Raw genomic sequence first — 13795 nt, forward strand, 5'->3', positions numbered from 1 at the left:
TTTTTGAAACATGCAACTTTTTTGATGCATCCACGACTTTTTATCCACCTGGCAAATTCTTGGTGTGAATTTGCAAATGTTTTAAAATTTGTGTGACAATAACTGGTGGTCTTTTGGGGCAGCGGGGATGCCCGCCTCTTCATTCTTTCTGTTTTGCGTGCAGCACGGAATTCAAATATTTAAACTTTGGTTCAGCTTCCTGGTTGTGTTTGTTTCTGATTTTCTTTATATTGTTCAGACAATAGACAATCTGCCTGAAAGAATGGACCAAAGTTTCTCCTGAAATGTGGGAAAAAGTATTTACTTACTATTAAAGCGGCACAGCTGTAATTGCAGCCAAATGGGGCTACTGACCCGAGGGTACAGGAACCAAGACTTTTTTGTTAATTAACTTTGTGTCTCAATAAAACATAACAGTAAGTATTCTGTGTCAATTAAATATTACAATTACAAATGAACGCAATGTTATTTTCATGTAGGAGATGTAGAAAAGCCTGGGGGGGTATGTGAATACCTGTGCATGGCTCTATACATTGTTGGTCAAATTGTTGAAAAGAGAAGCTAAGATGCGTGAATGGGAATAATAAGGGGTTTTACCCATCTTTTGTTGGCCCATATTCTAATGGGGTGGCACACAGCAAGCTCTTGGTACAATATTAATATAAGAGTATATGGGGTGATTTATACACAAGAAATTGTGTGAGATAAATGCGGCAAATTGCAACATTTTTAGGAGATTTTCTGAAATGTCATAAAAACCACTAACTTTAGAAAAGCTTTGCAGATTGGTACTTTGGTGTAGAAAGGACTCTTTACCCATGTTGGATTTGTCAGAATGTGTACTTTCCAAAATTACATATGGGTTTCTGGGTTTTTCTGTACAGCTTACGGCACATAATACACTGTCAGGGGGCTCTGTATAGTTAGGGGGTATTACGGCATATAATATGCTGTCATGGGGCTCTGTGTGCAAAAGCTGAGTTGGCAGGTGAGAAATCCATATGCGCTATTTTCATTTTGGGGTCAGTATATACCGCAAACTTTGGTATATCTATGCATATTGGGCATCAAACTGTTCAGTAGACCTTAGGTGTTCCTATTTGGGGTGATTTGCATTTATCTGCAAGAAATTGTGAGAGATAAATGCAGCAAATTGTAACATTTTTATGAAATTTCCTGAAATATCATAAAAATCGGCAAATTTAGGAAAGCTTTGCTTGGCTTGGTATTTTGGAATACAAAGAAATGTGTACCCATTATAGATTCAGGGGAATGTGTACTTTCCAAAATGACAGATCATATGGGGGTATGTTCACATTGGGGCCCCTACATGCCACATACTTAGGTAAATCTATACATATTTGATATCAAACTGTTCAGTGGACCCCTGGTGTTCAAATTCAGGGTGTTTTATCTTGGTACCTAATGCTATGTGGGAGATAAGATGCTGCAAAGTGGAAGCTTTGAGGGGATTTTTGGAATTGTCATCAATATTGCCAAATTTAGAAAAGCTTTGCGGCTTGGTACTTTGGAGTAGAAAGACATGGGTACCTATTTTAGATTCAGGGGAAAGTGTACTTTCCAAAAATATATGACCTTCTGGGGTGAGCAGATTTTTTACAAGCTTTATCCCACATATAGTGATGTAAATGTGTTGATTTTGCTGGAGCTGAAATGATAAAAATGAAACATCATATGAGGGTATGTTCACATTGGGGGCCCTACATGCCACATAGGTAAACCTATATGTATTAGGCATCAAACTGTTCAGAGGACCCCTGGCGTTCAAATTTATGGTGTTTTATCTTGGTACCTAATGCTATGTGGGAGATAAGATGCTGCAAAGTGGAAGCTTTGAGGGGATTTTTGGAAATGTTATCAAAATTTCTAACTTTAGAAAAGCTGTGCGGCTTGGTACTTTGGAGTAGAAAGACATGGGTACCCATTTTAGATTCGGGGGAATGTGTACTTTTCAAAAATATATGACTTTTTGGGGTGAGCATACTTTATACTAGCTTTATTCCACATATAATGATGTAAATGTGTTGATTTTGCAGGAGCTGAAATGACAGAAATAATAGATCATATGGGGGTATGTTCCCATTGGGGTCCCTACATACCACATACTTAAGTAAACCTATACATATTGGGCATCAAACTGTTCAGTGGACCCCTGGCATTTATATTTAGGGTGATTTATTTGGTTACTTTATAACCTGTAGGAGATAAGATACTATAGACTGGAATCTTTAAAGTGATTTTTTTAAAAATTCACAAATTTTGATAAAAACCAATAACTTTAGGAAAGCATTGCGACTTGATAGTTTGGAGTAGACAGACAGTTGTGCCTATTCTGGATTCCCCACAATCTGTTCTTTCCAAAAATGTACAGTTTTCTGGGATAAACCTTCTGTTAGTGGAATTTTTGGCCTTGAAATCTAAAGTATGCAGCTTTCTGGAGCAGTGCTTTGGGAATTTGGTAGTGTACTGCTGGGAGTTTTTGACCTATACAAGTGACAAATCTCCATAAAACTATATATATTTGGTATTGGCACATTCAGGAGACATGGAATTTTCCAAATCAGTTGTATTTTTGTGCATAAAATAATTTTTGTTTCTGGTATGAATATTTATATTGTGGAAAATGTGATTTTTTTTTCATTTTTAGAAATTTAGAAGCCTATATCTTGTTACAGAATTGGAATTACACAAAAATTCTACCATATTTTGAAAGCATAGGTTGTCCTGAAAAAAAACCCAATATATTGTTTTCCTGGGTAAACTAAAAGTCCCCCCAAGGAAAGGCCTCTAAACTGAAAGTGCAAAATGTTTAAAATCTGTCTGGCAGTACAAGATCCCCTTTGACCAAAACAGCTGGCAGTAAAAAGGTTAATTCTCCTCCATTATAGCTTGTCATATCTGTTACTTTGTGAAAAGAAAAGGTTTGTATTCAAAAGCATCACTAAATCCTACAATAAACTGATAAGTTTACAATGGTTTTTCTAGAGCTATTTCCCTAGAGAGGTATTTATTACAATTATACCACATTTCCCAAGTTATACATTATACAGCTCTAAGTTTATATGTCTTTATTAAACGAGCTCATAATTGTGTATTCTCTGAGGAATTCCCTTTGTCACACTCGTTATATAAACTGTGCTTCTTAATCTCCTCAGACTAAGCCGACAAGGTTTGACGGATATATTTGTAGGATATACTTGCAAGTTTTGAATCTAGATAAGTAAATATGCTGTGTGGGTTCATACAAGAGGCTTTTACAATTTTCTGCAAACTCATTAACGTGAAGGTGAACTCTTTTTTTCCCACAGTGTAAACCAGTTTGCTTAGCTCATTTAACAAACACTAACTTCCTTTTGGGGTAACAATCACTAACTTCCTTTTGGGGTCTACAAATGCTGGATACTTTAGTAATCCTATGCACAATGGGCATCAAAATGTTCAGTAGACCCTTGGCTTTCATATTTAGGTTTTGTTTTCTTGGTACCTAATGTTATGTGGGAGATAAGGTGCTTGAAAGTGGAAGGTTTGATTTGATTTTCAGGTATTTCATCAAAACCAGCAATTTTGGGAAAGCATTGTGACTCTGTAGTTTGGAGTAGAAAGACATGGGTACCCATTTTGAATTCACCTGAATTTGTACTTTTCGAAAATATATGGTTTTGGGGGGGTCAATGTATTTTTTGTGTTTTTACCCCACAAAAATGCAGTTAATTTGTTGAATTTTCAGTAGCAAAATAGATCTCCGGGGCGATTTGTATGTAGTAACTTCCTTTTGGGGTCTCTAAATGCCAGATACTTTAGTAATCCTATGCACAATGGGCATCAAACTGTTCAGTGGACCCTTGGCTTTCATATTAAGGTTGTGTTTTCTTGGTACCTAATGTTATGTGGGAGGTAAGGTGCTTGAAAGTGGAAGATTTAATTTTAAGGTATTTCATCAAATCTGGCAATTTTGGGAAAGCATTGCGACTCTGTAGTTTGGAGTAGAAAGACATGGGTACCAGTTTTTAATTCCTCCGAATGTGTACTTTCCAAAAATATATGGTTTTTGGGGGGTCAATGTATTTTTTGTGTTTTTACCCCACAGAAAATGCAGTGAACATGTTGAATTTTCAGTAGCTGAAGATATCTCAGGGGCTATTTCTATGCGTTAACTTCATTTTGGTGTCTCTAAAGTCCAGATACTTTAGTAATCCTATGCCCAATGGGCATTAAACTGTTCAGTGGACCCTTGGCTTTCATATTTAGGATGTATTTTCTTGGTCCCTTATGTTATGTGGGAGATATGATGCTTGAAAGTGGAAGATTTGAGGTGATTTTTTAGAACTTTCATAATCTTTTATAGAAACTGCTAAATTCAGTAAAGCATTGCCGTTTGGTACTTTGGAGTTGGAAGACATAGTTACCCATTTAGGATTAGTCAGAAAGTGTACTTTTTAAAAATACATGGTTTCCTGGGATAAACCTAATGTTTCAGGATTTTTGGCTTTGGAATCTTAAGAATCTTTATTTTTTGTATTTCAAGCTCTAAATCTTTTTCCAGAAGTGGAAATACACAAAAATAGATTTGGAAAGCTCAGGTTCTCCTGAACAAAACAATATATAGTTTGCCTATCTAAACTTAACCCCCCCCCCAGTAAAATGAGAGAGCACAAAATGTCAGAAAACATCAGGCACTGAGGGGAACCGAAATGTGAAATTCTGCTGGCTCTTAAAGGGTTAATTCTCCCCATTATCATTTTCATTTCTGTTATCCTGCATTAGTTTACAATGGTTTTTCCAGAGCTATTTCCCTAGAGAGGTGTTTATTAAAATTATACCACATTTCCCAAGTTATACATTATACAGCACTAAGTTTATATGTCTTTATTAAATGAGCTCATAATTGTGTATTCTCTGAGGAATTCCCTTTGTCACACTGGTTATATAAACTGTGCCTCTTAAGCTCCTCAGACTAAGCCGACAAGGTTTGACGGATATATTTGTAGGATATACTTGCAAGTTTTGAATCTAGATAAGTAAATATGCTGTGTGGGTTCATACAAGAGGCTTTTACAATTTTCTGCAAACTCATTAACGTGAAGGTGAACTCTTTTTTTCCCACAGTGTAAACCAGTTTGCTTAGCTCATTTAACAAACACATTGGGTCTGTTTAAATGTACATTAAGTTTACAAAAATGTATGTATTATTCTGTACAGATTTAGGGCAGAAGATATAGAGCATTAATTGGTCAACATTCCACAGTGCTCCATATTGCGGCTTCTTTCTGACATGAGCAAAACATTTTAAAACGTAATCAGCCTTGAATCCAAATTTGTCAACTATATAAAAATCTATCCGTTTCAGACAGAGCCGTGATGCAAGAATTTGTTTACAAAAACGGTAAGTTAATAAGAAATAAGGGTTTGTATATATCAGGGATCCCCAACCTTTTATACCCGTGAGCCACATTCAAATGGAAAAGGATTTGGAGAGCAACACTAGCATGAAAAAAGGTTCTGGGGGTGCAAATAAGAGCTATAATAGGCTATTTGGTAGGCCCTATGTGGACTGGCAGCCTATAGAAGGCTTTCTTTGGCAATTACACTGGGTTTTATGCAACCAAAACTTGCCTCCACTGGCTTTGAGGCCCCTGGGAGCAACATCCAAGGGGTTGGTGAGCAACGTGCTGCTCACGAACCACTGGTTGGGGATCACTGGTATATATTAACCACAAAATAGAAATGTTTTATTCCCCAGTACCATGTTAAAATGACTCCTTGCATCATACAGTAGTGTCATCTCTCTTACTATATATCAGTCTTATCCAGCAAAATATGGAGTAAAACAGCGCAAAAGTAACTAAAGCTTTGTGTATTGCCGAAATGTTTTGGGTTTTTCAAATTATTAATGGAGTAAAAACTCTGCCAATCATGGTGTTTCCCGGCTCCTTCTCTGACTCTTCCGCCTGCATTTTGGAGATTTACGTATATACAGTACTCAGTGTCTGAGTTTTGAGCAGTTCTCACAGACAGGATAAGACTCCTATCCTGAAAATCTGAACAAAGAAACTGATGTTGCCTGCAATATTCACTAACTGAATCCGAAGGGCTGCCATTGATCTCTGTTGATGGGATGCTCCATTTATCCATTTGTGAAATATTTATACTATTATTTGCTTTTATCCTCAAGAAGGAAGTCTTGAAAAATGGCCCCAGGGAGTCAAACAAATGTCTCAGGATTCATCATCCAAGGGTTCTCTGATACTCCTGAGCTTCAAATCTCTCTTTTTGTGCTATTCCTTGGAATCTATCTCATCATTCTGCTGGGAAATCTCATCATATTCTTAGTCATTTCATGCAATCCTCACTTACACACCCCCATGTACATATTCTTGCTGAACCTTTCACTCATAGACATTTCTTCCACCTCAACTGTTTTACCCAATTTGCTACATATTCTTCTCACACAACAAAATAACATTTCATTCTTGGGGTGTATGACTCAAATTTATCTATTTGTGTCCTTGGCTGCCAGTGAATACTTTCTCCTGACGGCCATGGCATATGATCGTTATGTTGCCATCTGTGATCCCCTTCATTACATTGCCCGAATGAGCAGGAAACACTGTGCTGGGCTTATAACTGCAGCATTCACTGTTGGGTTTGGTGAATCTGTTGGCCATGTTACCCTTATATCTAAACTATCATATTGTGCTTCCCATCTTATTAACCATTTTTACTGTGATGTTGCCCCATTGCTACAACTTTCCTGCAGCAGCACTTTTAGTGTGGAACTTTTAATGTACGTTGAAGGGACACTGCTGGCTTTCAGTTCCTTCCTCCTTACTCTGATCTCATACATATTTATCATCTCTGCTATCCTGAAAATACAATCCTCAGAGGGGAGACAAAAAGCCTTTTCTACCTGTGCTTCTCACCTGACCTGTGTGATAACCCTTTATGGGACAGTATTTTGCCTGTATATAAGACCCACCACAAATTATTCCCTGGAAAGAGACAAGTATTTCTCACTGCTGTACATTGCCCTGGGCCCTGTGCTAAATCCTCTTATTTACACACTAAAAAATAGAGAATTTCAGTCTTCACTTATTAAATTGAGGCAAAGAGGTTTTTAGACCAGTCTGATTTAGAGCACATTTAGCCACCAGTGCCATATAAATGGGAGCCGCCTTCTTGTTTAGGAACTGATGATCTAGGTAATTGCAAGAAAAAATCACATTAATTGTGATACAATGAATAACTGCTTGCCGGTGTTAATTACACAACTTTGTGGATTGTTACAGTGGCATAACTATAGAGGAAGCAGGCCTCGTGATTGCAGGGGGGGGATGGGGGGGCCCGGACCATGGGGTCTGCTTCTTCTATAGAAGTGAAAAAATTCCCCCCTCTCTACAGCCACTTTCCTACCTGCAGCTGGGGAGAGGGATGCTTCAGACAGAAGACTCCAATAGGGGGCGGGAGTGGGCAGGTTGGGTATGTCCAAGTAGGGGGAGGTGTGTGCCGGACCCTTCCATTTTTTTGCAGGGGGGCCCGGCGCACCCTGGTTACACCACTGGATTGTTGGGCTACATATACGTTTCCCTTTCTATGCACTTAGGACACAATGTGAATATTATATCAGGTGCACAAAACATTAAAAAGCAAATAATTTAAGAATTTGATCATTTTAGAGTTTTTCTATATTTAATTTCACCTGTCATTTTTAAAATTGGTGTTATGTATATTTTTTATTACTAGCATATTTCAGAAAATAACAAATTTTACAAATATATTACAAATATATCTTATAGCATATTTGTAAAACAAAAACTATACTGTTAAAAAAAGATGCTGTTTAGATATTTTTAATTGATAAATATATCAATTTGTTTTAGCAAAATTTAAAAAAACAAGGAATTCCTGTTCAGGAACTGAAAAAGTCGAAATGGGACAGATTTCTTTATCACTACTCCAAATGTGCTGTTATGTTTAGTGATAAGTGAATTTTTTCCTCAGACATGGAGCAAATTTCCACATTTCACTATTGACAAAGTTTTGCAAAACTTTAGTGAAAATTCATTGTGCATCAAAAACACTTGCGGCCGTGGCAAAATAGTTGCGGCAAAAAAAGCTGCGTGCAACAAAAAAGTCAAGCAACAAATGCGTTTTGCAGATTTTTCACCGTTTTTCAGCAAACTAGGATTTGTTTTCATTTGGGATGCAATTCAATTCGGAAAAACTTATCTCACTCTTTATTATGTGAAAACTGGAACAGAATTAGGAGAAAATGTTTTTCTCCTTGAATTGAATCTCATCCATGAGTTTTCACGTGATAAACCATGAGATAACTTTTTCCTCACTCAATTAAATCTGGCCCAGTTTTGGGAAACCAGTTTCCCAGGGGAACATGTTAAACCTATTTACATATATGGAAAAAATGAAAGATGTAAGAAGAGTATACAAAATATGAATAAATTGGTATTATACGCCAAAAATATTGCATTCAGTGTACCTAAATGTATCTAACGGATGCTGGAAATGTTGTTGGGAACAGGACACTCTATCCCACATCTTCAGGCAAAGGATAAAATCAAATAGAGCAATAAAGTTCAATAATGTTTGGAGATATTTGAAGTAATAAATCAAATCAACTGGACTTGCTGTGTTTTGTCTGACTGGCTTTTCTCAATTCAATCGGATGACTGGCATCAACTTTTTCACAATAATTTCACACGATCCAGTGTTTCTGATTTAATTTTGTCGTAAGCGTTTGACTATAAAACTTCACTGGCAATTTTTTTTCTCAAGGATTTTGAAAAAAAACTTGAAAAATGAATGAACAAATCTTAATTTTGTCATTTTCTAGACTCATTTAAAAGAAGATGCTGATTGGTGCTTTATGGTAGAAAGTGAAAAATGTTGTGATGATTCGTTTGGTACCAACCATTTCTAAAGACCATTTTTTAAAGACTTCAGATTTAAGTCCGATGGTACTCAGATGCTGTAGATGTTGCCTTGTTACTCTTTCATTGGATAAGCAATGCAGCTAGATGGCATGAGAATTGGTTAGTAGAAAATTTAGCACAAAGCCTTGAAACTCTGGTGACAGCCCCCGACTAGTTATCAGTTAATCTGTCTCATTTGGCTTCAGCCAGTTGGATGACTGACGAAACATCAACTTTTTCACAATAATTTCACCTGATCCAGCTGTACAGTCCTAACAAAATCAGATACAGCAACTGCAAGGGCAGAATTTATAGGAAAGTCAGGCTGGGGCGGGGGATTCCTTATCCAAGGTGCCATGGCTGGATAAATTCAATGGTGACCATTCACAATTTAGGGGATTTGTAAATCAGTGCAAATTAATTTTTCATCTGCAACCCCAGCGATACCCCTCTGAGAGGGATACGGTGGGGTTTATTCTCACGTTCCTGTCTGGGGAGGCCCTGGCTTGGGCTTCACCTTATTTGGAGCCCCCTTTTGGGTAATCTGGAGGCCTTCCTTCAGGCTATGCAGGGTTTTTTTTGACGATCCTAACCATACCGCCACTGCTGAGACCTCTCTTTTGAATTTGGTGCAGGGGCAGGTTCAGTAGCTGAATATGCTGCCATGTTTCGTAGGTTGGTTGCTGACACCTCATGAAATGAGGCAGCTCAGCGTTTCCGTTTGAGGAAGGGTTTGTCAGAGGCTGTGAAGGACAAGCTGGCCTGGGTTCCGCCTGAGGTCTTAAAAATTTTATCATTTTGTGCATTAAAATTGGTAGCCTGAGAGACAGCGTGAGTGTCAGGGGGGTTCCTCTCAGTCGGTTGTTTCCCAAGGTGCTTCCAGTGTGCTATCTGATAGCTCAACCCTAGATGCTGAGCCAATGCAACTGAGATTCATCTGGGCCCCTGTCAGTGTGGGCCATTTTTCAGTCAGCTGTCCCAAGAACGGAAAGAGGGATGTGTGGAAGCAGAAGGAGGATTCAGTTGGAAGTAGGTTCAAGCAGTTACCTTCCTTTTCCTTAACTACCCAAGAGCTAACTCCCTCCAATTGCCTTCTATTGTCTATCTCTTTGCAGGTAGGAAATAGAGTCATGGCTGGAACTGCTCTGGTAGACTTAAGTGCCGGGGGGAATTTCATATCCCCTGGGTTGGCTAACAAGATGAGGTTGAACAGCCTTCCCAAGGATACCCCTGTGGCCATTGAGGTGGTGGATGGTTCCCTTCTTTGTTCCGGCCCAATTACACATCATGTTCCAGACGTCATCCTGCATATTGGGTTATTCTGAACTGGTTTCTTTTGATAGTGTTCCTAATTTTTCTTTTGAAATAATTCTTGGTTACCCCTGGTTATTAAAGCAGAACCCAATGATTAATTGGAAGGAAGGTACAATATCCTTCAAGCCTCCTAAGAATGGTACCCAGAGTATAGAGGGCCTTTCTTCCTGAGGGTTCGCAAATGGCAGTTATATGGCTTCATGTAACACTTCCTGTACAATACAGTGAATTCCTTGATGTTTTTAAAAAGAGAGAAGCTGATAAACTGCCGCCTCATAGGACATATGACTGCCCAATAGATTTATTACCAGGTTCTAAGATTCTGTTTGGGCATGTTTACAACCTGTCTGAACCAGAATTTAGGGAACTGAAGGGTTATCTACAGGAAAACCTAGATAAGGGGTTTATCTGACCCTCTACAACCCCTGCGGGGGCCCCCATCTTCTTTGTTAAAAAGAAGGATGGTTCTTTAAGGCCCTGTATAGATTATTGCAAGCTGGATCAGATCACGATTAAGAATAGGCATCCCATTCCCCTGATCTCACAACTTCTCGATCAGCTTGGATCCGCTAAGATTTTCACTAAGCTTGATCTCAGGGGGGCTTCTAATCTTGTGAGAATTAGACAGGAAGATGAATGGAAAACAGCATTCAGGACCAGATATGGTCATTAATAGAGATGTAGCGAACTGTTCGCCAATTTGGGTTCGCCGCGTTTTTTTGCCTCGGTTTTTTCCGCCGCGTTTTTTCGCTTCGGTTTTTCGCCATTGCGTATACATAGGAATAGCTTGCGGGGTTTTTTTGGCGTTATTTTTTGGCGGGTTTTTTTTGCGTTTTTTTACAAAGTATTTTTCAGAGAAATGTTCACCCTTGATCCCCCTCCTGCATGCCCCTGTCCAGGTGCGGGCACCCTTTAAACAACTTTAAAATCAGTTCTCTGGGCAGAAATGGCTTTTCTAGGTTTTAAAGTTCGCCTTCCCATTGAAGTCTATGGGGCTCGCAAAGTTCGAGGATATTCGCAAGTTTTGGCGAAAGTCCGCGAACGGGTTCTCGAACATTTTTGGCGATGTTCGCTACATCACTAGTCATTATGAAATGTAGTTTTACCATTTGGGGTTTGCAACTCCCCCGCAACATTTCAATTTTTGGTTAATGGCATTTTCTGGGATCTTTTAGATCAGTATGTCATAGTTTAACTTGATGATATATTAATTTTCTCCGGTAACCTTGAGGAGCATAGACGGCATGTAACTGGAGACAGACACTTCAGACATAGCCATTGGTGCAGTATTATCTCAGCATCATGGTCCGAAGGAGTTGTTATAACCTTGTGCGTTTCTTTCTCAGAAATTAACTAATGCGGAGAAACACTATGATATAGGGAATAAGGAGCTTCTGGCGATTAAAGGGGCTTTTGAGGAGTGGAGACACTTCTTGGAAGGGTCCACTAATCCAATCCTTCTATTTACGGACCACAGGAACTTTGAGTTTTTAAAATCGGTTAAGAGGTTGAATACCAGGCAGGCTCATTGGGCCTTGTTCTTTTCTCTTCAAGAGAACCAACGCTCCCTAAGTCTGACATTCCAATCCTGGAAAAAAAGATGCTTCCTCTTTTCACAACTACATGTGGATCTGTGGAGTCAGATCAAGGACTCACAATCCAGGGACTCTGAAACTAAATTTCTTACCAGTTCCGAATCATTGACCCTCCATGATGAATTATATTGCCATGATAATTGTATTTTCATTCCGTCTGATCTGATTAGGTTATTTCTCTTATTCGTGATTAAATGATTGCTGGTCATCCTGGAGTCAGGAAGAGGAAGAGTCTAGCAGGTAGATACTTTTGGCGGCCTAAGATGAATCTGGATATTCACAACTATGTTGTGTCATGTTCAATCTGTGCAACAAGGCTGTCATGAAGGCGCCTGCAGGCCTGTTGTTACTCTTGTCGCGGGTTCACGCAACTTCCTTTGTGATGCAGGGCTTAATCAGGCAGCCCTCTCAATCCTCTGCACTCCAGTATCAGTCCGCAATTGGACTCCGTGTAAACCCTAACAGGAGGGCTCCCCACAAAGCAAAAGGTAGGCAGAAGAGTGAGCTGAGACCGGTAAATTGGCTTTTGTTCTGAGTTTGGGATACAATTTGCCAATGGCAGCTGGCAAAAAAATTGCTCATTGCTGCATTTATAAAAAAGTGTGTTATATAACTATTTGAGAAGATGTGCTGACATCATCCAACCAACCTGAACAATAAAAAGAAAATCTGCCTGAAAGAATGGACCAAAGTCTCTCCTGAAATGTGTGAAAGGGTATTTACTTACTATTAAAGGGTCACAGCTGTAATTGCAGCCAAATGGGGCTACTGACCTGAGGGTAATTATGTACAGGAACCAACACTTTTTTTTTAATTAAAACATAATAGTAAGCATTCTGTGTAAATAAAATATTATAATTACAAATGAACTCAATGTTATTTTCATGTAGGAGATGTAGAAAAGCCTGGGGGGGTATGGGAATACTTATGCATGGCTCTATACATTGTTGGTCAAATTATTATCCAGAAAAGCTAAGGTGTGTGAATGGGAATAATACGGGGTTTTACCCATCTTTTGTTGGCCCATATTCTAATGGGGTGGCACACAGCAAGCTCTTGGAACAATATTAATATAGGAGTACAGTGCAGCAGTGAATGTGAGAAGTCAAAATAAAGTATGTTCCCTTTGTATCAAACTGATGTGAATGGTAGGTTTATACACACTGTACTGCCAAAGCATTAATCAAATCTGAAAATAGTTCCAGTTCAGCACCAGAAGTCAAGAAAGAGGCCCAATCAGTAACAATAAACAGAATACAGGTATCGGACCCCTTATCCGGAAACCCGTTATCCAGAAAGCTCCGAATTACGCAAAGCCTGTCTCCCATAGACTCCATTTTAATAAAATAATTCAGAATTTAAAAACTGATTTTCTTTTTCTATGTAGAAATAAAAGAGTACCTTGTACTTGATCCAAACTAATTAATAATCCTTATTGGATGCAAAACAATCCTGGGTTAAATTAATGTTTTATTGATTTTTTAGTAGACTTAAGGTATTGATATCAAAATTACGGAAAGACCCCTTATCCAGAATACCCTTGGTCCCGAGCATTCTGGATAATGGGTCATATACCTGTATAAGCAGCTTTAATTCTCCACCATTATAGTTTTTATTTCTCTTACTTTGTGAAAAGAAAAGGTTTGTAGCCAACAAAATCCTACATTAAACTGATAAGTTTACAATGGGTTTTCCCGAGCTATTTCCCTAGAGAGGTATTTATTACAATTATACCACATTTCCCAAGTTATAAATTATACAGTACTAAGTTTATATGTCTTTATTAAATGAGCTCATAATTGTGTATTCTCTGAGGAATTCCCTTTGTCTCACTGGTTATATAAACTGGCTTCCTATAGAGACCGGAGCTTTTTGTTTTCCTCAGACTAAGCCGACAAGGTTTGACTTATACATTTGTAGGATATACTTGCAAGTTTT

Source organism: Xenopus tropicalis, chromosome 7 (assembly GCF_000004195.4).
Source record: "Xenopus tropicalis strain Nigerian chromosome 7, UCB_Xtro_10.0, whole genome shotgun sequence".
Lineage (NCBI taxonomy): Eukaryota > Metazoa > Chordata > Amphibia > Anura > Pipidae > Xenopus > Xenopus tropicalis.